Here is a 24,508-nt window from a genome sequence, read left to right on the forward strand (position 1 = left end):
ATTCTCGGTCCAGTGTTTAATTTAGTGAATCCGCCCATGTGCTTAGAGGTAGGTAAATGCACATCAAAATAAACTTTGGAATAGTTTGGAATCCGAAACGATTTCTCCTGGCGAATCTATAAGAGTTTATGCACTGATTGTACCCATTTTTGCCAGGTGTCATGCGAACACAGAGATGAAAAATGTTCTTTGTTGCGCAAACAAGTGAAATAATAAACTACATTACCCAGCGTCCCTACTTGAGAGGGAGGGAAGCGGTTACCAGGAAGTCCCTGGAATGACAGATTCACCCTCTGCGAGCATGTTTGGAGAGATTGGAACTGCTCTTGAGGGGACGAATGGGGCTGCTTAAGTGAAGAGGCGACTGAGCAATAAGCTGTATAACGTGAGTTTTTCTTTGTAAATTTTGGTGAGCGTGATGTGGTGATTGAAGCTGATGTTCCTATGTAACGCCACTTCATCTGAATTTCACACAAGCACTTCACGTATGTGAAAATGAGTCTCTTTAGAGTGGCTGGAATTATTTGCAAGGGAAAATAGATCCTATAGCGATAAATAGTATTCACGATGCGATGGAAGTGGGCATTAATGTATGTAGACGTTATATTATTTTGCATTTGCCTAAAACCCATTCTGCCAATTGACTCTCCATAGGAGTATGGGAATCTACGTATGTCCTCGGAATGAGCACGTTAGCGGTAGAGATCTGTGCTGTAATAGCGAATGGGGCCCAGGTGGGTGTGGGATCACTGTAGAGGAAACTGTGGTGGTGCAGAGAAACAGTGATCATACAGGACATAGGTATCTGCAAAGGGCAGTGCTGTAAATGGGAAAATAATCCAAGTCCCCATACATAAGGGAGTAAGATGTTGCAGCAGAATGAGGGCGGAGTCACGAGGAGAAGAGTTTGACAATGAACTTTTATTTTTTTAATCTCTGCCCAAAGAAATCCACAACAGGGCAACTGTGATCAATCTGTTATTGCTGTCCTAAACGGTCTTAAACATGGTGCATCTTCCAGTATCATACAAGGTCAATGCTACTGCTGCAGAAATCTTTGTGCACACAGCAAGTTTCAGGGTATTATAATATTGGCAAGATAACTGGTAGCTAATGCACTTGCTTCAGAAATCTGTGTGCAGTGTAGTCAATGTTTTACTCATAAAATTACATACAAGGTTAACGTGCCTTCTGCAAAGTACAAAGTATAAATACAGGTCACAGATTGGTATGTTTTCGAACTAACTCAGACACCATTGTGTTACTTGCATGTCACAAGCTAAAATCCTCATAAAATAGCCTATTGCGTTGTGAACTGGTATCAAGAAGCTGCGTTCAAACTGAAAACAAGTTTAAAACTATACCTTTTTTCATAATCGTTTGTTATTCTAATGTTGCTAAAAAAGTGCTCCTTTAGGTAGTAATAAACACTTAGTATAAATTGTTATAATGTAATTAGCACCAGGTTGAATTGCAGGATCAATTACTTGGTTATTTGTTAGACCCTCACACACACTGTTAGTGTCATTCTTCATCGTTGGTTCTCACCCAGATCCCTAAAAAACAGAGTGGGCCCAACCATACTCCAGGGACCAGTTTTAGATATTGTGGAATGGGGAGTGAGAAGGATAAAAGTGTTTTGAGATACACCGGTATCCTTATATTATTGCATATCACAGGAAAGGTTATAATTTGAATTATAGATAATTCTAGGGGAATTAGTATCCTTGCACCTATCTCAGTGACATGTTTCTGACTTTCACAATGGCCTCTTAGGGTCCTGGGCTTTCATCACAAAATTAAAAAAAACACCCTGTTTTAATGTTTAATTTATTGTCCTGTCCTTAATGTCTCTGTGAGTACATGGATAAACAAATACATATAATTATGTGGTCTTACTCTGTCTCATGAGTCGAGCATCTGTTAGTGCCTAGAAAGAATACTATGCTCCGTGAGAGGCTCTGTGAGAGGTGGGACAGAGTAGGAACGGAGGAGCAGAGGAGGGTGCTCTCAGAGCTCACCCATCACCGCTACCCCACTGTTTTGTTGGCGGTTTCAGGTGGTTTCTGCATCTTGAACCCTGCACCCTGGTGCAGGGGTCAGCAGGGTCAGGACGGGGAGTGCAAGTGCGGCCGCAAAAGGAGGAAAAGGGGCTCCTTTGGCATCGTGCAGCAATGCAAACGCAGAGAGAAAGGCTACAAGAGAGGCTCGTAGCCAGGCGGTGATTGTGGCCTTAGGTGGGGGGTAGCAGGCATAGTAGCCGTGGAGCCTGTTGTAGGAGCAGTAGCCACCGACAGTAGGCCGGTGCAACTTGTTCCTGCTGCCGGTGCGCCCCATCCTCCCCTGCTCCCTACACCTTGCCAGCACTCTATCCTGCATCACCCACTCAATCCAGCCCAATTCTTCCAAAATCCTTTCAAAGCCAAAACCAAAAAGTGACACTTGGCCTTAAATTGTCTATAGGGGCAGCTAAGGCCCTTAAATAACACCTTTACCCCCCAGGACTCCTCGATAGAGGGTGCTCGTACACCGAAATTTTAGGAATGCTCAAAGGGAGAGGCAGCACTCTAGGGGACGAGGGCAACATTAAGTATACTGCATACTGTAGCAACTAACAACAGCAAGCAGTAAACGTCCATCAGAGGCACATTAAAGGGTGTAACCTTACATCTATCCATCGACCTCGCATTCCATTCAGCCCTGGTGCCTCATTTGGCGCATTGAGTCAGAAGATCTCAAAAGGCTCTTAGAGATTTTAAGGGCGTGGACGACTTTTGAGCCTTCTAAGACCCCTTCTAAAACCTCCAAAGGTTGTCGAGTGCCCTTGTACAATCCACTCCCTAAGGAACTCCAACTTGAGTGTGCTCTTGCCCCCCTCGGCCAAAGGCCTGTGGGACAGGGCCAAGGGGTGTGGTGGCACTTACTGGAGCATCTCGCAGCACTACGAAAAAAACAGACCAGATCCATTGATCTAATGACCCAGGCACTAAAACCCCACAACGCTTCATAACAACTGCTTCACAAGACGGGCAAAGCTCCGGTTACTTCAGGGCAGTGAAGGAAAGGAAAATGGTAAACTGAAGTTCTCCTGCTACAGTTTAGCAGTTTCACAATTTTACACTCCGCAATAACGCTCATTAATTGTCTTTGCTTGCTACCTTGAACCTTTGCCTGTGCATCCATTCAGCCAAGGAAATGTATGTCACTGAAGGAGTCAGGGCTTACACAAAGGCCTTTGTTAGGGCTCCCACCAGTACACAAGGACCCATCAGTATTTGGGGCAAACTCAAAATTAGCCCATAGAGTCTTTCTGGCACGCAGGGACCGCATAAAAACCGCAAGCTTGCTAAATGCAGCAAGGTGGAATTACACCCTGACTGAGGGCTTTGGTAGCACTCTCTCACATATAACTATAGGAGGAGAGGGACAGGTGACACGCGAGGTGAGGGCCATGCAAGGCACGGAAGGAAGAGGGACTGATAATAAATTTGAGACTCACTCGTCAAAGGGGCAAACATCAAGTTGGGTGGCTAAGGCAGGCCCCAAGGGCAAGGTGCTCCAAGCACTGGGGTTAATGGCAACTAAAAATCCGATACATCATTATTTTACTAGAGCAAGGACTGTTATGGGCAAAGACAGCAAAGCCCCTGTAGGGCAGGACACATTATTAGGCCCTGAACTTATACGATCAAACCAACTGGCATCGCCCCCCACCTGAGCTCACACTTGGGACAAGTCCACCAAACAGTGGATGCAGCAACCATTGCAGAGATGCTAGGACTTGCAGAGACAGCATTAGAAAGGAGTGGAAGCAATTACACAACTATACCATCAGGGGTGTGGAAATTAATAAAATATCTACTTGTCCATGGGACAGGTTGCTTCTTAAATCTACTTGTCCTGTAAAAAAATTCTACTTGTCCATTTGGTGCCATGTAGTGCGGCGACAAATTATTAATCCCTACAATAGCAATTTTCTTATTTTGCCACCTTTCTGCAGATCTGCAAATTGAGGCTGGATGAAGCACTAAGCAATAGCTCCAGGGCTGGCATGCCTTTAAGTCTGCAAACCTACTAACTTGCATGTTTTAAGGATTTTCACCAGCTCTTCTCTAATCTTTTTCCATAATGAGAAAGGTTGGAAATTTACTCCTGACAATGGCAGAAGTAAAAGTTCTTTCAGGGTTGGGAAAAAAAGTGGTTGAAGGGAAAGTGAACTTGTAAATGCTCAGTAGATTTTCACCTGAGCAAATCTAAACATGGATATTTGCTGCTGCTAAAATACAGTTCACAGAGGGACGTGGCCTGGCCGTCTTGTAAGATGGCCGTCACGCTGTGAGGCTCTGCAGGGCAGGGGCATTAATCCGACATTAATCCTGTCAGAACGGCTGCTTGATCCAATATTCCTCAGTTTTTGTGGTGCCAACATCTTTGAGGAGACGCGACAAATGAAAATGGAGCTGGCTCGGCAGTGCGTGCCTCGCTGACTCGGTGCGGCCTAATAGAGAGGTGATTGGCCTGGTGTACGTTAGCGCGGACCTTGGCAGTGCTTGTCCCTCCTGGACGAGGGGGGCTCTGTAGGCGATGTGGTGGTTGGGGGCTGCTCTCCCTCTTCCCCTGCCCCTTCTTTTTGGGGCGCCGCCTGGGGCCCCATGGCTGTTTGGTGGCTCGCCGCCTGGGCCTCTGGCACTGACTCTTTGCGGGCCGGATCGGCGGTCGGAGTCGGGCCACGGGCTCCACAGACTCTGTGATCGGCGCAGCGCAACGTCGAGCTGTGTGGTGGGCCTTGTAGCAGGGCCCGGCCCTGGAAGCGGTTGGTGCCCGCCGCGAAGGTCGGTTTTTCTTTTCTTTGGGCCTGACAATGGGAGGGGAATAGATTGCCCCCCCCCCCACACCACCAGAGGTGAAAGGCCCGCGAGGCCTGGTTGGCAGTGTTGTTCGGGCGTGCCACCCCCGAGCGGATTATTTAGTGGCTGTGCTTGGAGCTGCCCGGTCGGTCGCGGGGTACTGAGGTTCACCCGTGCAGCGTCTGACGGGGCCCCAGCTTCAACATGCAGAGTGCCCCTCTCCTCGTCTTTTTGTGGTGAGCGCAGCTGGGCGGCACGTGGGGGTTGCAGGATTATTGTGGACCTTGATGCTTGGAGGTTGTTTTGAGGGTGTGGGGTGTGCAGCAGTTGCCTGGCCTCTTTCTATCTTTTTTTTTTTTCGGTCCTCCGGGGAGGCGCTGTATGTGGTCCCTCGCTGAGGGTGCGCAGGCAAGATGACTGCCCCCCGCCCGATTTGTTTGTGGTGGGGTGGTGGATAGGTCCTTGAGGGGCGCCTTTGAAATCTTTTTTGATTGTCGCACTTTCACCCCTGCCTCTTTTTTTTTTTTTTTTTTTCTTTTCTCTCTCCCTGCGACGATGGGGATGACGGACCAGAGGCAATCTAAACTTACCTTTGATGGAAAGAAGAAGTGCAGTCAAGCCAGCCGGTCAGTGGAGAATTTGCTGCAGGAGGAGGACACTCCGGCGACTTCGGTGGAGGCTGTGTTTTTGGATCTTAGGTACAGCTTAGCCAGCATTGAAGCTAAGCTAGATCACCTGACTGAACAAATGTGTAGGAAAATGGCTCCCTGTTGCAGTTACCCCCCACTTTTTGACTGATACTGATGCTGACTTGACTGAGAAGTGTGCTGGGACCCTGCTAACCAGGCCCCGGCACCAGTGTTATTTCACTTAAAATGTACCATTGTTTCCACAATTGGCACACCCCTGGCTCACAGATAAGTCCTTTGTAAAAGTTACCAGTGGTACCAAGGACCCTGTGACCAGAGAAGGTCCCTAAGGGCTGCAGCGTGTGTTGTGCCACCCCAAGGGACCCCTCACCTAACACATGCACAGTGCCATTGCAGATTGTGTGTGTTGGTGGGGAGAACAAGGCAAAGTCCACATGGCATCCCTCTCAGGATGCCAAGCCCACAAAATGCTGCCTGTGGCATAGTTAAGTCATCCCTCTAGCAGGCCACACAGCCCTAAGGCAGGGTGCATTATACCACAGGTAAGGGCATAGCTGCATGAGCAATATGCCCCTACAGTGTCTAAGTCTGTTCTTAGACATTGTAAGTACAGTGTGGCCAAATTAAGTATATGGTCTGGGAGTTTGTCAAAAACGAACTCCACAGCTCCATAATGGCTACACTGAATACTGGGAAGTTTGGTATCAAACTTCTCAGAATAATAAACCCACACTGATGCCAGTGTTGGATTTATTAGAAAATGCACACAGAGGGCATGCCCCCTATATTTTATCCAATCCTTTAGTGCAGGACTGACTGGTCTGTGCCAGCCTGCTGCTGAGAGACGAGTTTCTGACCCCATGGGGTGAGGGCCTTTGTGCCCTCTGAGGCCAGGAACAAAGCCTGCTCTGGTTGGAGATGCTTAACACCTCCCCTCTGCAGGAACTGTAACACCTAGCAGTGAGCCTCAAAGGCTCAGGCTTCGTATTACAATGCCCCAGGGCACTCCAGCTAGTGGAGATGCCCACCTCCTGGACAAAGCCCCCACTTTTGGCGGCAAGTCCAGGGGAGATAATGAGAAAAACAAGGAGGAGTCACCCACCAGTCAGGACAGCCCCTAAGGTGTCCTGAGCTGAGGTGACCCCTGCCTTTAGAAATCCTCCATCTTGATTTTGGAGGATTCCCTCAGTAGGAATAGGGATGTGCCCCCCTCCCCTCAGGGAGGAGGCATAAGGAGGGTGTAGCCACCCTCAAGGACAGTAGCCATTGGCTACTGCCCCCCAGACCTAAACACACCCCTAAATTGAGTATTTAGGGGTGACCCTGAACCCAGGAAATGAGATTCCTGCAACCTGAAGAAACAAGAAGGACTGCTGACCTACAAGCCTGCAGAGAAGGAGGAAGACAACTGCTTTGGTCCCAGCCCCACCGGCCTCTCTCCAACGTCGAAAACCTGCTTCAGCGACGCATCTGACAGGGACCAGCGACCACTGAAGCCTCAGAGGACTGCCCTGGACTACAGGACCAAGAAACTCCTGTGAACAGCAGCCCTGTTCAAAACCAGCTACTTCTTTGCAACAAAGAAGCAACTTCCAAAGACTTCATGTTTCCTGCCGGAAGCGTGAGACTCTACACTCTGCACCCGATGACCCAAGCTCGACCTGCAGAAAACCAACACCTCAGGGAGGACTCCCCGCCGACTGCGAGTCCATGAGTAACCAGAGACAACCCCCCTGAGTCCCCACAGCGACGCCTGCAGAGAGAATCCAGAGGCTCCCCCCGACCGCGACTGCCTGTAACAAGAGACCCGACGCCTGGAACCAACACTGCACCTGCAGCTCCAGGACCTGAAGGAACCGAACTTCAGCGCAGGAGTGACCGCCAAGCGACCCTCTATCTTGCCCAGGTGGTGGCTCTCCCGAGAAGCCCCCGTGCCTGCCTGCACCGCTAGAGTGACCCCCGGGTCCCTCCATTGAAACTTAAACAAAACCCAACGCCTGCTTTGCACACTGCACCCGGCTGCCCCTGTGCCGCTGAGGGTGTGTTTTGTGTGCCTACATGTGCCCCCCCCCCCAGTGCTCTACAAAACCCCCCTGGTCTGCCCCCCGAGGACGCAGGTACTTACCTGCTGGCAGACTGGAACCAGAGCACCCCTGTTCTCCATAGACACCTATGTGTTTTGGGCACCTCTTTGACCTCTGCACCTGACCGGCCCTGAGCCGCTGGTGTGGTAACTTTGGGGTTGCCTTGAACCCCCAAAAATGGACTGCCTATGCCCCAGGACTGAGACTTGTAAGTGTTTTACTTACCTCCTAATCTAACCTTTACTTACCTCCCCCAGGAACTGTTGATTTTTGCACTGTGTCCACTTTGAAAATAGCTTATTGCCATTTTTACAAAGACTGTTCATGATATTGTTTTCATTCAAAGTTCCTAAAGTATCTAAGTAAAGTACCTTAGATTTAAAGTGTTTAATGTAAATCTTAAACCTGTGGTTCTTAAAATAAACTAAGAAAATATATTTTTCAATACAAAAACCTATTGGCCTGGAGTAAGTCTTTGAGTGTGTTCCTCATTTATTGCCTGTGTGTGTACAACAAATGCTTAACACTACCCTCTGATAAGCCTACTGCTTGACCACACTACCACAAAATAGAGCATTAGAATTATCTGCTTTTGCCTCTAACTTACCTCTAAGGGGAACCCTTGGACTCTGTGCACGCTATTTCTTACTTTGAAATAGTGTATACAGAGCCAACTTCCTACAAAATGGTTCGTTTAAAATAACGAGTGGATGGCAATTATACGTGCCTCGAGCAAGTGGAATCTCACACTTCGGATCTGGATGACGGTCAGCTCAGAGGTGAGGAGAAGTTACTACAAATGGAACGAGTGTTGGAGGTAACATGGAGCAAGAATGAGGACCTTGAAGCTTGCTCCTGCCGCAGTAATATTCGTATTTTGGGCCTCACTGAGTCAACGGCTATGGGGCACATGGAAGATTATGTTGAGACCATGTTGTCCGCTCTCTTCCCTGGTGAGCTATACCAGGTGTTGGTGGTGGAGAGTGCCCACAGATCTTTTGGGCGGAGGCTTCCACCTGGGACGCTGGCGTGCCCAGTCATTGTGCGCTTATTGAGCTATAGAGACATAGACACAATACTGAGATTAGCTAGAGAGCAACGACCTGTGATTTACAATAACAATTAACTGAATGTTTTTCCAGACTATACTCCTGGGCAGGGCTTTTCTGCCTGCTAAGCGCACTTTGAGCCAGACAGATGCTAAATATTCCCTTATTTATCCTGCCAAAGTGCAAGTGCTGCATAAGGGCAAGTTGCATTTTTTTTCACTGCCCCAAAACTGGACATCAAAAACGCTAAATCTGTTCCTAAAAATGCGACTCCGGATGGTTTGCAAGCTGCTGGAGCTTGTGGCGGTACGTTTAGTGATAACTTGTTTTGTTGCTGTGAGCCCCCGGCGGCTCGGCACAGTGGTTGGAGGCTAGTTGACTCTTGACTATGATATCACTTTCGGTGCAGCCTGTCTTGCAGGTTAACCTGTGCTGCGTGTGCTCCTGCTAACCCATCCTCTCGTCGGTGGTTCACAGATGGCCATCCCAGCGCCCCACTGGATGAGTCCAATTGAGCTGCTTGTTCCTATGTTGTGGGATATGTGTTTGGGTGTGGGTGGGTTTTGTAGGGAGGGCCCGATTGGGGGGGTCAGCGTGTTTGCGGGGTGCTTGTTTTCTTGTTGCTTACCACATTTTCTGCTTTCTTTCTTTCTATCTCTGCCTGGCTGTCTCTCTTTCTCCTCTGCGCTGTTGGGTATGATCTATAGACATATAGTAGCTATGATGCATTTGAGGGACCTACTATGATGACTCCTAAAGGGGTGACATATGTGAACTGTATGACCTGGAATGTTCGGGGGCTGAATGATGGGCCCAAGATGCGGCTGCTTTCTGAATATTTGCAGCGCCATGTGGTTGATATTTGTATGATTCAGGAGACTTACCTGACAGCTGCCACAAAACATAGGCTGCGAGCTGGCTGGATTGGGGAATGTCATGTGGCTGTATATTCGTGCTACGCGCGTTGAGTTGCCATTGTGATTTGCAAGGGTCTGCAGTGGTATACTGAGAGGGTGATTATAGACCAGCAGGGCCGCTATGTCCTTTTTCAGGGTACCCTGCATGAAAAACCGTTCCGCCTGGTGTCGGTATACGGTCCTATTGTGGATGACCTGCAGTTTTTTTAAGAAGTGTGGTGATTGGTATGCTCCCTGGGGCCGGCGTCGATCCTACGGGTGGTGATTTTAACGTTGTTTTGGATGTGGCTGCGGATCGTGAGAGCCAGGTGCGGCCTCGGCATGTGGCGGCTGCGGGGCGCTTGCTCGTATCATGACGGAAGGTGCTGTGGTTGATCTAAGGAGGGAAAAGCATGGTATTCTTAGGGAAGACACTTGAATTAATACTGTCCATAGTAGCTGGTTGTGACTGGACAGATGGCTTGGTACCATGGACGTGGAGCTCTGGACAGTTGCTGTCGAGAATCTGCCCGAACACTGTTGGACCATTCCCCGGTTCTGTTGCAATTGGGGCTTCCTGGGTGCGTACAACTGGACTTTTTGTGGAAGTTGCCGTGCAACGTTTTGAAGGACTCTGTTTTTAGAGAGGAGGTTCTCACGGCCATAAAGGAGTATTTTGCGACTAATAAGGGCTCGGTCACATCGGCTGGTACCTTGTAGGAGGCATTTAAAGTGGTGATCCAGGGGATATGCCTGGCTAAACAGCATGGCAGAATGGCGTGCTCAGGGCAATACATTGTGAATTAGCGACTCTAGAGGCTCAGTTGACTGTGCTGGAACAACGCCTGTACGCTAGTATGTCAAATGCTCTCCTGGTGGAGTTTCGGGGGAAGTTATCGGACTATGAGTAGGCAGCGCTCCATGAACTATGCTTCCTGGATAAACAGGCAATGCTGCAACAGTATGGAGAGGGCGAGCAAGCTGGTAGAACGCTGGTGGGAATGCTGTGTCACCCATGGGCTGGGAACTATTTTGTGGAGCTGCTGGATTCTGTGGGCGTTTCTTGAATGGGTGTGGAGGAGGTTGGGCGGGTGCTGACAGAGTCCTATGCTTCCCTCCATTCCACCTCGGGCTGCTCGTCCTCGGAGGCCTATTCCGATTATTTTGAGGATATTAGTTTATTGTGGCTGGAGAATAAGCACCAGCAATATTTAGATGTGCCTTTCTCTGTTGAAGATATTGTGCAGGTTATCCGCGGTCTGCCTGGGGACAAGGGCCCTGGCCTTGATGGGCTCACAGAGGCCTTCTACAAGGAATATGCAGATTTGTTGGCACTGCATTTACTAGAAGTGTATGCTGAGGCACTTGAATGCAGCACTTTGCCACCGTCACTGCGGAAGGCCCTTATCATTACTATACTGAAGCTAGGTAAAGATCTGCGCTCTTGCGATTCATATCGGCCATTGTCGCTTATAAATCTGGACCATAAGATTTTAACGAAGCTGCTGGCAATGCGCCTGCAGCCTCTTCTACCATCAATGGTATTCCTAGACCAATCAGGCATTCAACGTTGTATAATCTTCGTCCCTTCTATGCAATTACACAGACGGTGTCCCCTGGGGACCACGTTGCGGCAGTGTTTTTGGACAACACTAAGGTGTTTGATTCTTTAGAATGGTCATATCTGTTCGGTCTATTGGCGCGAGTGGGCCTGAGCCTCAGATTTATCCAATTGATTCGCCTTCTATACTCGGCTCCAGTGGCAAGATTGCATGTTAACGGGATGACAACGGATCCTTTCCTGGTATCTAGGGGTCCCCTTTTGCCCTTGCTCTTTGCGGCGGCGATGGAGTCGCTGGCTGCGCAGCTTCAACAGCACCATAACCATAGAGGTTTAGCATTTAGACAACGTCCAGTTCTGTTTCTATGTACGCTGGTGATGTTGCTTTATATGTTCGGAACCCATATATTCACCTTGATATACTCCTAGATTAGATCGCTCGCTTTGGTCGGATCTCCGGGATTGTCATCAATTGGTCTAAGTCTGTGATCTTATCTCTGTCGGCTGTCACAGTACAGTATTGTTCGCAGTATCCTTTTCGATGGGCCGATGGCCCGGTTCGGTATCTGGGTGTGCCAGGAACTAGATGAGCTTTGGTCCGCCAATTATGGTAGGACCATCAGCTGGCTGGAAGATAAGGTTGGGGCTTAGTGCTCCTTGCCGCTCTCGCTGACTGGCCGAATAGCCATTACGAAGATGGTGGTTCTGCCTAAATTTCTCTATTTGTTTACCAACATCCCTCTTGTGCTCACTTCAGACTTTTGGAAGAGGCTTCGGCCTTTGCTTATCTCTTAGGTTTGGTTGGGTAAGCAGCCCAGGATATCATGGGAGACGCTTGTGCTGCCATTCGAGTTTGGCGGTTTGGCTGCTCTGGATATGGATCTTTATTATATGTGCGCGCAGGCTCACTATGTGCACTTTTTAATGCATCCTATAAACTACTTGCCACACTTGGATCCGGAGCAGGACTTGATTTGGCCTGCTCGTCTGTCTGGCGTGCTATATGATGTGCCTCGGACTGCGCCGCGAGGTGTGGATACGATGGCGTGCGCTTCTCTTACTGATCAGAAACGAGGTGCCGTTAGCGCCTTCGGCGCTGGTGCGGGACGTTGTGCACCCCGTGTGACAGGTGGTGGCTGACTAGACCGCCATCCGCCTTATTTGCAGCTGACGACTTTGTACTCCTGGTACCCTGAGAACGTATTTATTCCTTCCGAGGTAGCACTTCCTGCGCCGTGCGACATCATGCTGTATCAACTTACTTACCTTCAGATCAGGGAATCACTGAGCTCCAGGCACCGCACTTTTCCTGCAGCACCTCCAGTGAGTCGGGCATTGGAGTTACTGTATAAGTCTCTGTCCTCTCTCGGTCTTATCACAAGCTTGTATGTGTGTATGCAGGAGACAGCGTATACGATGCCCTCTAGGGCCAGAGGACAGTGGGAACTGGACATGGGGGAGGCCTTGTCGGATGACGTGGGAAAATACTGTTGCGCACATATGCGTGAGTTATCCCCCAACCACAGACTATGGCGGTCATTACAACATTGGCGGTAAGAGCCGCATACCGCCGTGCAGAAGACTGCCAACACACCGCCGCGGAATTCCGCCACAGCTATTATGACCCACATTTCAGAATCCGCCAAAATTCAGACACCCACACAAGTCCACCACACCAGAGGTCAGTGATAAACTGGCGAAAACAAAACCTCTACCGTCACGCCAACAGAAATACGCCCACACTATCACGACACACGAATCCACGCGGCGGTCTTTCAACCGCAGTATTCCATTGGCGGCACCCACCACTGCGCTCAAAATACACACACATTTACAAAACACTACCACATTGGACAATTTGAAATACACACACCTGATAGACATACACACACCACTTCCACACACCCAATACAATATAAAACACACCCCCACATCACCCACAAACCCCTATGACCACAATTACAGAGAGAAGGCCAGAGAGAGAGCACCAGCAAGAACAACAGCATCCACAGGCACACAACACCATCACCCACAGAACTTCCACGCACCTCACACAACACACCACTACATATCAGCACACATATCACCACCCACTCCACCCCACACATCACCTACACCACCCCATGTCACGGCAAAGACACCCCAGGTTCTCGGAGGAGGAGCTCAAGGTCATGATGGAGGAAATCGTCCGGGTAGAGCCACAGCTATTCGGATCACAGGTGCAGCACACCTCCATTGCAAGGAAGATGGAGCTATGGCGAAGAATAGTGGACAGGGTCAACGCAGTGGGACAGCACCCAAGAAATCGGGAGGACATTAGGAAGAGGTGGAACGACCCACGGGGGAAGGTGCGTTCCGTGGTCTCAAGACACCACCTGGTGGTTCAGCGGACTGGCGGCGGACCCCCACCTCCTCCCCCACAACTAACAACATGGGAGGAGCAGGTCTTGGAGATTCTGAATCCTGAGGGCCTAGCAGGAGTAGGGGGAGGAATGGACTCTGGTAAGTCAAATATTAACTATTACAACCCCCACCCTACCTGCATGCTATCACATACCCCCACCCTCACCCCCAGCACCCCAACTCCTCACATATGTCCCAATATCACAAACCACCCATCCCAACACCAAGCCCTGCATGCAACAACAAAGCATGGACACCCATCACTAAAGCATGCCCACTGCACATACCCATACAACCCCCTAAACTATCCTCACACAAGGTCTCACACAGGAAGGCAAGCACTGGGGTACACGGTCACCCACCCATTGCACACCACGACACACACAGATGTAAAAAACATCCTTTTATACCCATGCAGGACCCCTACCTAACGTCACCGGACAGGAGGGTCCACACATGTCCACACCACCAACAGAAGAGGCCCACAATGATGACAGTACCTCTGTCCACCTGGATCTAGATGACCAGCCCGGCCCATCGGGGACCTCGGGACAGTCGGTTCCCATCATCCAGTCACAGGCCACTAAAGACCTTCCACCATCTGGAAACACCAGCACAGCACCCACCCAGCGGGCCCATACCTCCGTCCCCAGGACACGTCAATCAGCTGTGTATCCACCACTACAGGGAACCCAGGATAACCCACCACCCCAACAACAACAGGGACCCTGGGGGCAGTGGTAGTGGGCACACGGTCCAGGGGACCGAGGCCCAGGAACACAGGGGAACTGGGAGGGCTGCTGTGCGACAGGGGGCGGACAGGCCAAGGGAACCCACTCTCCACGAGGCCCTCTCCTCCATCATGGGAGCCTACCACCACTCCCAGGAGACGATGGCAACGGTACTGGCCAAGTTTCAGGAGACCCAGCGCCTTCAGGAGGAACAGTATATGGCCTTCAGGGAGGAACTCAGAACCATCAGCTCCACCCTGGGCACCATCGTGCGGGTGCTGAAGGAACTTGTGAACACCAGGAGGGACACTGGCACTACAAGGGGCCCCTGAAACTAGCATGGATGATGAACTGCCCACCACCTCCGCCGGCGCTAGTGGACAGGAGGCACCGCCACAGGACCACCACACCAGCACCCCACCCCCTGCAGAGGGAGAACCACCCTGCAAAAGGTCCCTGAGATCCAGGACAAAGACAGAGCACAATGCCAAGACCCCCGCCAAGAAATGGGACCACCCTGATTGTCATCCTACTGTCCCACTTTGTCACCCTGTCCATACTGAAACTGCCCCAGCTCCACGTCCTATGCCCATATGGGCAATGTACTTGTGAGACTAATAGACTGGACTCTGCCATGGACATTCCTCCGCCATCACCTTTCACCATTTCACTACCCCCTTCAATATTGAGCACTTAAATAAACACACTTAAAGCACAAAACAATCTGGAGTCTGTGAATTCGAAATAGTGTATTTGCAATTACAGTGACAAAATGCTCTTTCAAGTTTAATGTCAACATACCTATGTCACACAGCTCTAGTCCTTGAGGAATCTAAGCAGATGTCACACAGTAGGGCCCACATCTGTGAAATCGTAAGGGAAAGTGACAACTCCGTGACCATACACTGGGTGAAATTGACACACAGTAGAGAGGTAGTAGTGTTAAAGTACATGTAGTAGACAGCTCTGTATTCTTACTGGTGTCCCACTGGAAATATTGCTGGATCACTGAGTTCCTGTTATGCATGTCTTCTTCCCCTGCTTCCTCGTCTTCACTGTCCACAGGCTCCACAGCTGCAACAACACCGCCATCTGGACAATCCTCCTGCAAAAAAGGCACCTGTCGTCGCCAAGCCAAGTTATGAAGCATACAGCAGGCCACGATGATCTGGCACATCTTCTTTGGTGAGTAGAATAGGGATCCACCTGTCATATGGAGGCACCTGAACCTTGCCTTCAGGAGGCAGAAGGTCCGCTCGATCACATACCCAGTTCGTCCATGGGCCTCATTGTAGTTGTCCTCTGCCCTTGTCCTGGGATTCCTCATTGGGGTCAGTAGCCATGACAGGTTGGGGTAACCAGAGTCACCTGCAAATGGTGAGGGACAACTGTTAGACACGCACTAACCTGGAGGGATATCCCCAGACCCAGACAGCCATTCCCACTGACTTGCTTCCAGGTGCTCACCTAATAGCCACACACTGTGCCTCTGGAGTTGACCCATCACATAAGGGATGCTGCTATTCCGCAGGATGTAGGCGTCATGCACTGAGCCAGAGAACTTGGCATTCACATGGGAGATGTACTGGTCTGCCAAACATACCATCTGTACATTCATAGAATGATAACTCTTCCGGTTTCTGTACACCTGTTCACTCCTGTGGGGGGGGGGGCAAAGCCACATGTGTCCCATCAATGGCACCTATGATGTTAGGGATGTGTCCCAGGGCATAAAAATCACCTTTCACTGTAGGCAAATCCTCCACCCGAGGGAAAACAATGTAGCTCCGCATGTGTTTCAGAAGGGCAGACAACACTCTGGACAATACGTTGGAAAACATAGGTTGGGACATCCCTGATGCCATGGCCACTGTTGTCAGAAAGGAACCATTTGCAAGGAAATGGAGCACTGACAGCACCTGCACTTGAGGGGGGATTCCTGTGGGATGGCGGATTGCTGACATCAGGTATGGCTCCAACTGGGTACACAGTTCCAGGATTGTGGCACGGTCAATCCTGTAGGTGATAATCAAATGTCGCTCCTCCATTGTCGACAGGTCCACCAACAGTCGGTACACCGGAGGATGCTCCCATCTCCTCACATGTCCCAGCGGATGGTGCCTATGAAGGACAACAGCGAGCACAGAGTCAAACAACTCAGAGGTACGTATCCACAGTTTACACAGAACACCTATCATACACAAAAGGTGGCCTGTATGTGTGTTGAGTCTAGGCCTAGGTATGAGTGACGCAGTTGGAAATGAAGCTATGTGGGCCCCTGAAATGGCGGCTGCCTGACCTCTAACGTGGGACAATGGGATGTGAAGTAACTGCGCTGGCGGTGTACACTGTCTCGGTAGGCGGTCGAAGACCGCGGCCCAATGCTGCATTGGTTAACATTGTACCCTATGGGTCCCAGGAGCCAATGGCGATGTACGCCGGCGGTGACGGTACGCACCGCCGCGAACGTGACCGCCATTTTCTATCACTTCAATCACTCGATACCTGATCTTCGACAGGAGAGGACCTACACTGCAAGTGCTGCTGTGACCTCGGTCTGGAAGGGATAATGGCTCGAGTGTCTGGGGAAAGGACCCCTGCCTTCACATCGGAGGAGTTGGAGAAACTCATGGATGGGGTCCTCCCCCAGTACACGCTACTTTACGGTCCTCCAGACAAACAGGTAAGTACACTGGGAGCATGCTGTATGGGCGATGCCTGTGTGGAGAGGGCTGGATGTAAGAAGGAAGGGGGGAGAGTGCTGCGTGCATGAAAGACGGTGAATGCATGTGCCACATGGCAAGGGTAGGGATGGGGGGCCAATCACTTCGACGGTGCAGTTGGTAATAACTTCTCCTTTTCCCCTGTACATTTCATGTAGGTCAGCGCCCACCAGAAGAAAAATATTTGGCGTGCCATCGCCAAGGACGTCCGGACCCTGGGGGTCTACCACAGACGGAGCACCCACTGCTGGAAAAGATGGAACCCCTGGTACCCTGAGAACGTATTTATTCCTTCCGAGGTAGCACTTCCTGCGCCGTGCGACATCATGCTGTATCAACTTACTTACCTTCAGATCAGGGAATCACTGAGCTCCAGGCACCGCACTTTTCCTGCAGCACCTCCAGTGAGTCGGGCATTGGAGTTACTGTATAAGTCTCTGTCCTCTCTCAGTCTTATCACAAGCTTGTATGTGTGTATGCAGGCGACAGCGTCTACGATGCCCTCTAGGGCCAGAGGACAGTGGGAACTGGACATGGGGGAGGCCTTGTCGGATGACGTGGGAAAATACTGTTGCGCACATATGCGTGAGTTATCCCCCAACCACAGACTATGGCGGTCATTACAACATTGGCGGTAAAAGCCGCATACCGCCGTGCAGAAGACTGCCAACACACCGTCGCGGAATTCCGCCACAGCTATTATGACCCACATTTCAGAATCTGCCAAAATTCAGACACCCACACAAGTCCGCCACACCAGAGGTCAGTGATAAACTGGCGAAAACAAAACCTCCACCGTCACGCCAACAGAAATACGCCCACACTATCACGACACACGAATCCACGCGGCGGTCTTTCAACCGCAGTATTCCATTGGCGGCACCCACCACTGCGCTCAAAATACACACACATTTACAAAACACTACCACATTGGACAATTTGAAATACACACACCTGATAGACATACACACACCACTCCCACACACCCAATACAATATAAAACACACCCCCACATCACCCACAAACCCCTATGACCACAATTACCGAGAGAAGGCCAGAGAGAGAGCACCAGCAAGAACAACAGCATCCACAGGCACACAACACCATCACCCACAGAACTTCCACGCACCTCACACAACACACCACTACATATCAGCACACATATCACCACCCACTCCACCCCACACATCACCTACACCACCCCATGTCACGGCAAAGACACCCCAGGTTCTCGGAGGAGGAGCTCAAGGTCATGATGGAGGAAATCGTCCGGGTAGAGCCACAGCTATTCGGATCACAGGTGCAGCACACCTCCATTGCAAGGAAGATGGAGCTATGGCGAAGAATAGTGGACAGGGTCAACGCAGTGGGACAGCACCCAAGAAATCGGGAGGACATTAGGAAGAGGTGGAACGACCCACGGGGGAAGGTGCGTTCCGTGGTCTCAAGACACCACCTGGTGGTTCAGCGGACTGGCGGCGGACCCCCACCTCCTCCCCCACAACTAACAACATGGGAGGAGCAGGTCTTGGGGATTCTGAATCCTGAGGGCCTAGCAGGAGTAGGGGGAGGAATGGACTCTGGTAAGTCAAATATTAACTATTACAACCCCCACCCTACCTGCATGCTATCACATACCCCCACCCTCACCCCCAGCACCCCAACTCCTCACATATGTCCCAATATCACAAACCACCCATCCCAACACCAAGCCCTGCATGCAACAACAAAGCATGGACACCCATCACTAAAGCATGCCCACTGCACATACCCATACAACCCCCTAAACTATCCTCACACAAGGTCTCACACAGGAAGGCAAGCACTGGGGTACACGGTCACCCACCCATTGCACACCACGACACACACAGATGTAAAAAACATCCTTTTATACCCATGCAGGACCCCTACCTAACGTCACCGGACAGGAGGGTCCACACATGTCCACACCACCAACAGAAGAGGCCCACAGTGATGACAGTACCTTTGTCCACCTGGATCTAGATGACCAGCCCGGCCCATCGGGGACCTCGGGACAGTCGGTTCCCATCATCCAGTCACAGGCCACTACAGACCTTCCACCATCTGGAAACACCAGCACAGCACCCACCCAGCGGGCCCATACCTCCGTCCCCAGGACACGTCAATCAGCTGTGTATCCACCACTACAGGGAACCCAGGATAACCCACCACCCCAACAACAACAGGGACCCTGGGGGCAGTGGTAGTGGGCACACGGTCCAGGGGACGGAGGCCCAGGAACACAGGGGAACTGGGAGGGCTGCTGTGCGACAGGGGGCGGACAGGCCAAGGGAACCCACTCTCCTCAAGGCCCTCTCCTCCATCATGGGAGCCTACCACCACTCCAAGGAGACGATGGCAACGGTACTGGCCAAGTTTCAGGAGACCCAGCGCCTTCAGGAGGAACAGTATATGGGCTTCAGGGAGGAACTCAGAACCATCAGCTCCACCCTGGGCACCATCGTACGGGTGCTGAAGGAACTTGTGAACACCAGGAGGGACACTGGCACTACAAGGGGCCCCTGAAACTAGCATGGATGATGAACTGCCCACCACCTCCGCCGGCGCTAGTGGACAGGTGGCACCGCCATAGGACCACCACACCAGCACCCCACCCCCTGCAGAGGGAGAACCACCCTGCAAACGGTCCCTGAGATCCAGGACAAAGACAGAGCACAATGCCAAGACCCCCGCCAAGAAATGGGACCACCCTGATTGTCATCCTACTGTCCCACTTTGTCACCCTGTCCATACTGAAACTGCCCCATCTCCACATCCTATGCCCATATGGGCAATGTACTTGTGAGACTAATAGACTGGACTCTGCCATGGACATTCCTCCGCCATCACCTTTCACCATTTCACTACCCCCTTCAATATTGAGCACTTAAATAAACACACTTAAAGCACAAAACAATCTGGAGTCTGTGAATTCGAAATAGTATATTTGCAATTACAGTGACAAAATGCTCTTTCAAGTTTAATGTCAACATACCTATGTCACACAGCTCTAGTCCTTGAGGAATCTAAGCAGATGTCACACAGTAGGGCCCACATCTGTGAAATCGTAAGGGAAAGTGACAACTCAGTGACCATACACTGGGTGAAATCGACACACAGTAGAGAGGTAGTAGTGTTAAAGTACATGTAGTAGACAGCTCTGTATTCTTACTGGTGTCCCACTGGAAATATTGCTGGATCACTGAGTCCCTGTTATGCATGTCTTCTTCCCCTGCTTCCTCGTCTTCACTGTCCACAGGCTCCACAGCTGCAACAACACCGCCATCTGGACCATCCTCCTGCAAAAAAGGCACCTGTCGTCGCCAAGCCAAGTTATGAAGCATACAGCAGGCCACGATGATCTGGCACATCTTCTTTGGTGAGTAGAATAGGGATCCACCTGTCATATGGAGGCACCTGAACCTTGCCTTCAGGAGGCAGAAGGTCCGCTCGATCACATACCCAGTTCGTCCATGGGCCTCATTGTAGTTGTCCTCTGCCCTTGTCCTGGGATTCCTCACTGGGGTCAGTAGCCATGACAGGTTGGGGTAACCAGAGTCACCTGCAAATGGTGAGGGACAACTGTTAGACACGCACTAACCTGGAGGGATATCCCCAGACCCAGACAGCCATTCCCACTGACTTGCTTCCAGGTGCTCACCTAATAGCCACACACTGTGCCTCTGGAGTTGACCCATCACATAAGGGATGCTGCTATTCCGCAGGATGTAGGCGTCATGCACTGAGCCAGAGAACTTGGCATTCACATGGGAGATGTACTGGTCTGCCAAACATACCATCTGTACATTCATAGAATGATAACTCTTCCGGTTTCTGTACACCTGTTCACTCCTGTGGGGGGGGGGGGCAAAGCCACATGTGTCCCATCAATGGCACCTATGATGTTAGGGATGTGTCCCAGGGCATAAAAATCACCTTTCACTGTAGGCAAATCCTCCACCCGAGGGAAAACAATGTAGCTCCGCATGTGTTTCAGAAGGGCAGACAACACTCTGGACAATACGTTGGAAAACATAGGTTGGGACATCCCTGATGCCATGGCCACTGTTGTCAGAAAGGAACCATTTGCAAGGAAATGGAGCACTGACAGCACCTGCACTTGAGGGGGGATTCCTGTGGGACGGCGGATTGCTGACATCAGGTATGGCTCCAACTGGGTACACAGTTCCAGGATTGTGGCACGGTCAATCCTGTAGGTGATAATCAAATGTCGCTCCTCCATTGTCGACAGGTCCACCAACAGTCGGTACACCGGAGGATGCTCCCATCTCCTCACATGTCCCAGCGGATGGTGCCTATGAAGGACAACAGCGAGCACAGAGTCAAACAACTCAGAGGTACGTATCCACAGTTTACACAGAACACCTATCATACACAAAAGGTGGCCTGTATGTGTGTTGAGTCTAGGCATAGGTATGAGTGACGCAGTTGGAAATGAAGCTATGTGGGCCCCTGAAATGGCGGCTGCCTGACCTCTAACGTGGGACAATGGGATGTGAGGTAACTGCGCTGGCGGTGTACACTGTCTCGGTAGGCGGTCGAAGACCGCGGCCCAATGCTGCATTGGTTAACATTGTACCCTATGGGTCCCAGGAGCCAATGGCGATGTACGCCGGCGGTGACGGTACGCACCGCCGCGAACGTGACCGCCATTTTCTATCACTTCAATCACTCGATACCTGATCTTCGACAGGAGAGGACCTACACTGCAAGTGCTGCTGTGACCTCGGTCTGGAAGGGATAATGGCTCGAGTGTCTGGGGAAAGGACCCCTGCCTTCACATCGGAGGAGTTGGAGAAACTCGTGGATGGGGTCCTCCCCCAGTACACGCTACTTTACGGTCCTCCAGACAAACAGGTAAGTACACTGGGAGCATGCTGTATGGGCGATGCCTGTGTCGAGAGGGCTGGATGTAAGAAGGAAGGGGGGAGAGTGCTGCGTGCATGAAAGACAGTGAATGCATGTGCCACATGGCAAGGGTAGGGATGGGGGGCCAATCACTTCGACTGTGCAGTTGGTAATAACTTCTCCTTTTCCCCTGTACATTTCATGTAGGTCAGCGCCCACCAGAAGAAAAATATTTGGCGTGCCATCGCCAAGGACGTCCGGACCCTGGGGGTTTACCACAGACGGAGCACCCACTGCTGGAAAAGATGGGAGGACATTCGCCGCTGGAGCAAGAAGACGGCGGAGGCTCAGCTGGGGATGGCCTCCCAACATGGGAGGGGTGCCCGTCGCACCATGACCCCCCTGATGTTCAGGATCCTGGCGGTGGCCTTCCCGGGTTGGATGGGCGCTTGAGGGCATCACAGCAGACACAAGGGGATGAGTACACTCTCATTCTGCTGACTTTGCACGCAGTGGAGGTGTCTGGGTGGGGGAGGAGGGCTGTGGAATTCCATAGGCCAGGGCGAGTTCCGTAGGCAAGGCCCCTCCGTATTTCAGGCCAAGTGGCACCCCAGCCCACCTCTGTAGAGTGCCAAGGACAGGTAGTCTTGCCCCTGTGTCATCTATGTGTGCAGAGGTCGTCCATAGCCTTGTAGGCCATTTCCCAGAAATTGAACAGTAGAGCCCAAGATCGCAGCGTAGTGCAGGGGGCGTCTGTGTCTGTCGTGTCCGCCTATGGTAGCGGTAATGCATGCACTCAACATGTCTTTCTTCTGTCTTCCCCCCCCCTTTTTGTGGTCTCCCTGTTCTTGTGTGCATTAGCATCATCAGGCGGAGGAGCAGTGGCAACGGAGCACGAGGGAGCTGCTTCCCACATGGCCCTGGAGGGCGACACTACGGAGTCTGAATTCACCAGTGGGACGGAGGGCGAGGGGAGCTCCACGGCGGGGACAGGAGCTGACACCAGCGACACAGACTCGTCCTCTGATGGGAGCTCCCTTGTGGTGGCGGCAACATCTGTGCCCCCGCATATACAGGTACAGCCGCCACCCCCCCTACCAGCACCGCCCTCCCAGCCACCCCTCAGCCTTTGCTCCGTGCCTGCTCACCCAGGAGGGTGGGCATCACCTTCGCCCCAGGCACCTCAGGCCCTGCCCCAGTTACCCCTGCTGCCCTCAGTGAGGAGGCCATTGACCTCCTCAGGTCCCTCACTGTTGGGCAGTCTACCATTTTGAATGCCATCCAGGGTGTAGAGAAGCAGTTGCAACAAACCAATGCATTCCTGGAGGGCATTCATTCTGGTCAGGCTGCCCTTCACCGAGCTTTTCAGACTCTGGCCTCAGCACTGATGGCAGCCATTGTCCCCGTCTCTAGCCTCCCCCCTCCAACTTCCTCAACCCCGACCCAATCCCCTGTACCTCAGCCTATCCCAAGCACACCTACAGACCAACATGCACACACCTCAACACACAAGGGAAGCTCAGGCAAACATAAGCACCACACATCCCACAGGCACACACGCAAGCATCACACACATGCAGACACACCAACATCCACTGCCTCCACTATGTCCCCCCTCCTCCTCGTCTCCCTCCTCCCTTCCAGTCTCATCTACACTCACACCTGCATGCATTACCTCTACACCCACTACGTCCCTCTCCAGCACACCCACCACCACAACCCGCTCATGTGCAGTCACCACCCCCACTACCATTCACACGTCCCCTCTGTCCTCTCCCAGTGTGTCTGTGACGCCCCCTCCCAAGATACACAAACGCAGGAACACACCCACCCAACAGCCATCCACCTCACGACAGCCTCCAGCACATGCACCTTCACCCAAAGTCACCAAACGTACACCTCCTACAACCACCACCTCTTCCTCCGCTCCCAAACCCCCTCCAGCTACCTGTCCCAGTGTGTCCCAAAAACTTTTCCTGTCCACCCTTGACCTCTTTCCCACACCTCCCCCACCCCATCCGTCTCATAGGTCCCGAACTAGCACCTCAGCCACAACATCTCCGGTACCAGTGGTGCCTGTAGTCACCGGAATCTGGAGTGCACCGACCACCAGGGCAGCCAGTGTGGCACGGAGCCACAGCACAGACAGTCCCCCACCTGTGAAGCATCAGAAGTTGGCCAGTGTCCGGCGGGAGAGGGTGAAGACTCCAGCCACCAAAGGGGTCCCGTTGGGAGTGTGGAGTCCGCTGTGACACCTTCCAAGGTGGGCAAGGGCCACAAGAAACCCGGCAAGTCTGGGAAGAGCTGCACGGCGGAGAAGACCGCCATCATCCCAGCTGCCTAGGAGGCCACCGCCAGCACCAGCCCAGCTGCCCAGGAGGCCACTGCCAGCACAAGCCCAGCTGGGCCATGAAAGACCGCCAGCAAAAGGCACGTTGGGCCATGAAGGACCGCCAGCGCCAGCCCCGCTGGGCCATGAAGGACCGCCAGCAGCTGAGACCCTGAAATGGAGACCGCCATCTGAGGCACTGCTGAACAGGGCACCGCCATCTCAAGCACCGCTGAACAGGGCACCGCCATCTCAAGCACCGCTGAACAGGGCACAGCTGAACAGGGCACCGCCATCTCAAGCACTGCTGAACAGGGCACCGCTGTCTCAAGCACCGCTGGCCCA

At 51.8% G+C, this 24,508-nt stretch overlaps 1 protein-coding gene across 2 annotated transcripts in view; it reads left to right on the top strand.

Moving 5' to 3' along the window:
• Positions 1 to 251: 251 nt before the first annotated feature.
• Positions 252 to 24,508, top strand: part of PIGN (phosphatidylinositol glycan anchor biosynthesis class N) — a 988,499-nt gene continuing 964,242 nt past the window's right edge. Inside the window, exon 1 of one of the 2 annotated variants that reach the window (XM_069219499.1) lies at positions 252 to 385. The gene's annotated coding sequence lies outside the window, so the exon portion shown is untranslated. The remainder of the gene's footprint in view (positions 386 to 24,508) is intronic. The other variant, XM_069219500.1, reaches the window with a different exon arrangement.

The sequence above is a fragment of the Pleurodeles waltl genome, chromosome 2_2, assembly GCF_031143425.1.
Source record: "Pleurodeles waltl isolate 20211129_DDA chromosome 2_2, aPleWal1.hap1.20221129, whole genome shotgun sequence".
Lineage (NCBI taxonomy): Eukaryota > Metazoa > Chordata > Amphibia > Caudata > Salamandridae > Pleurodeles > Pleurodeles waltl.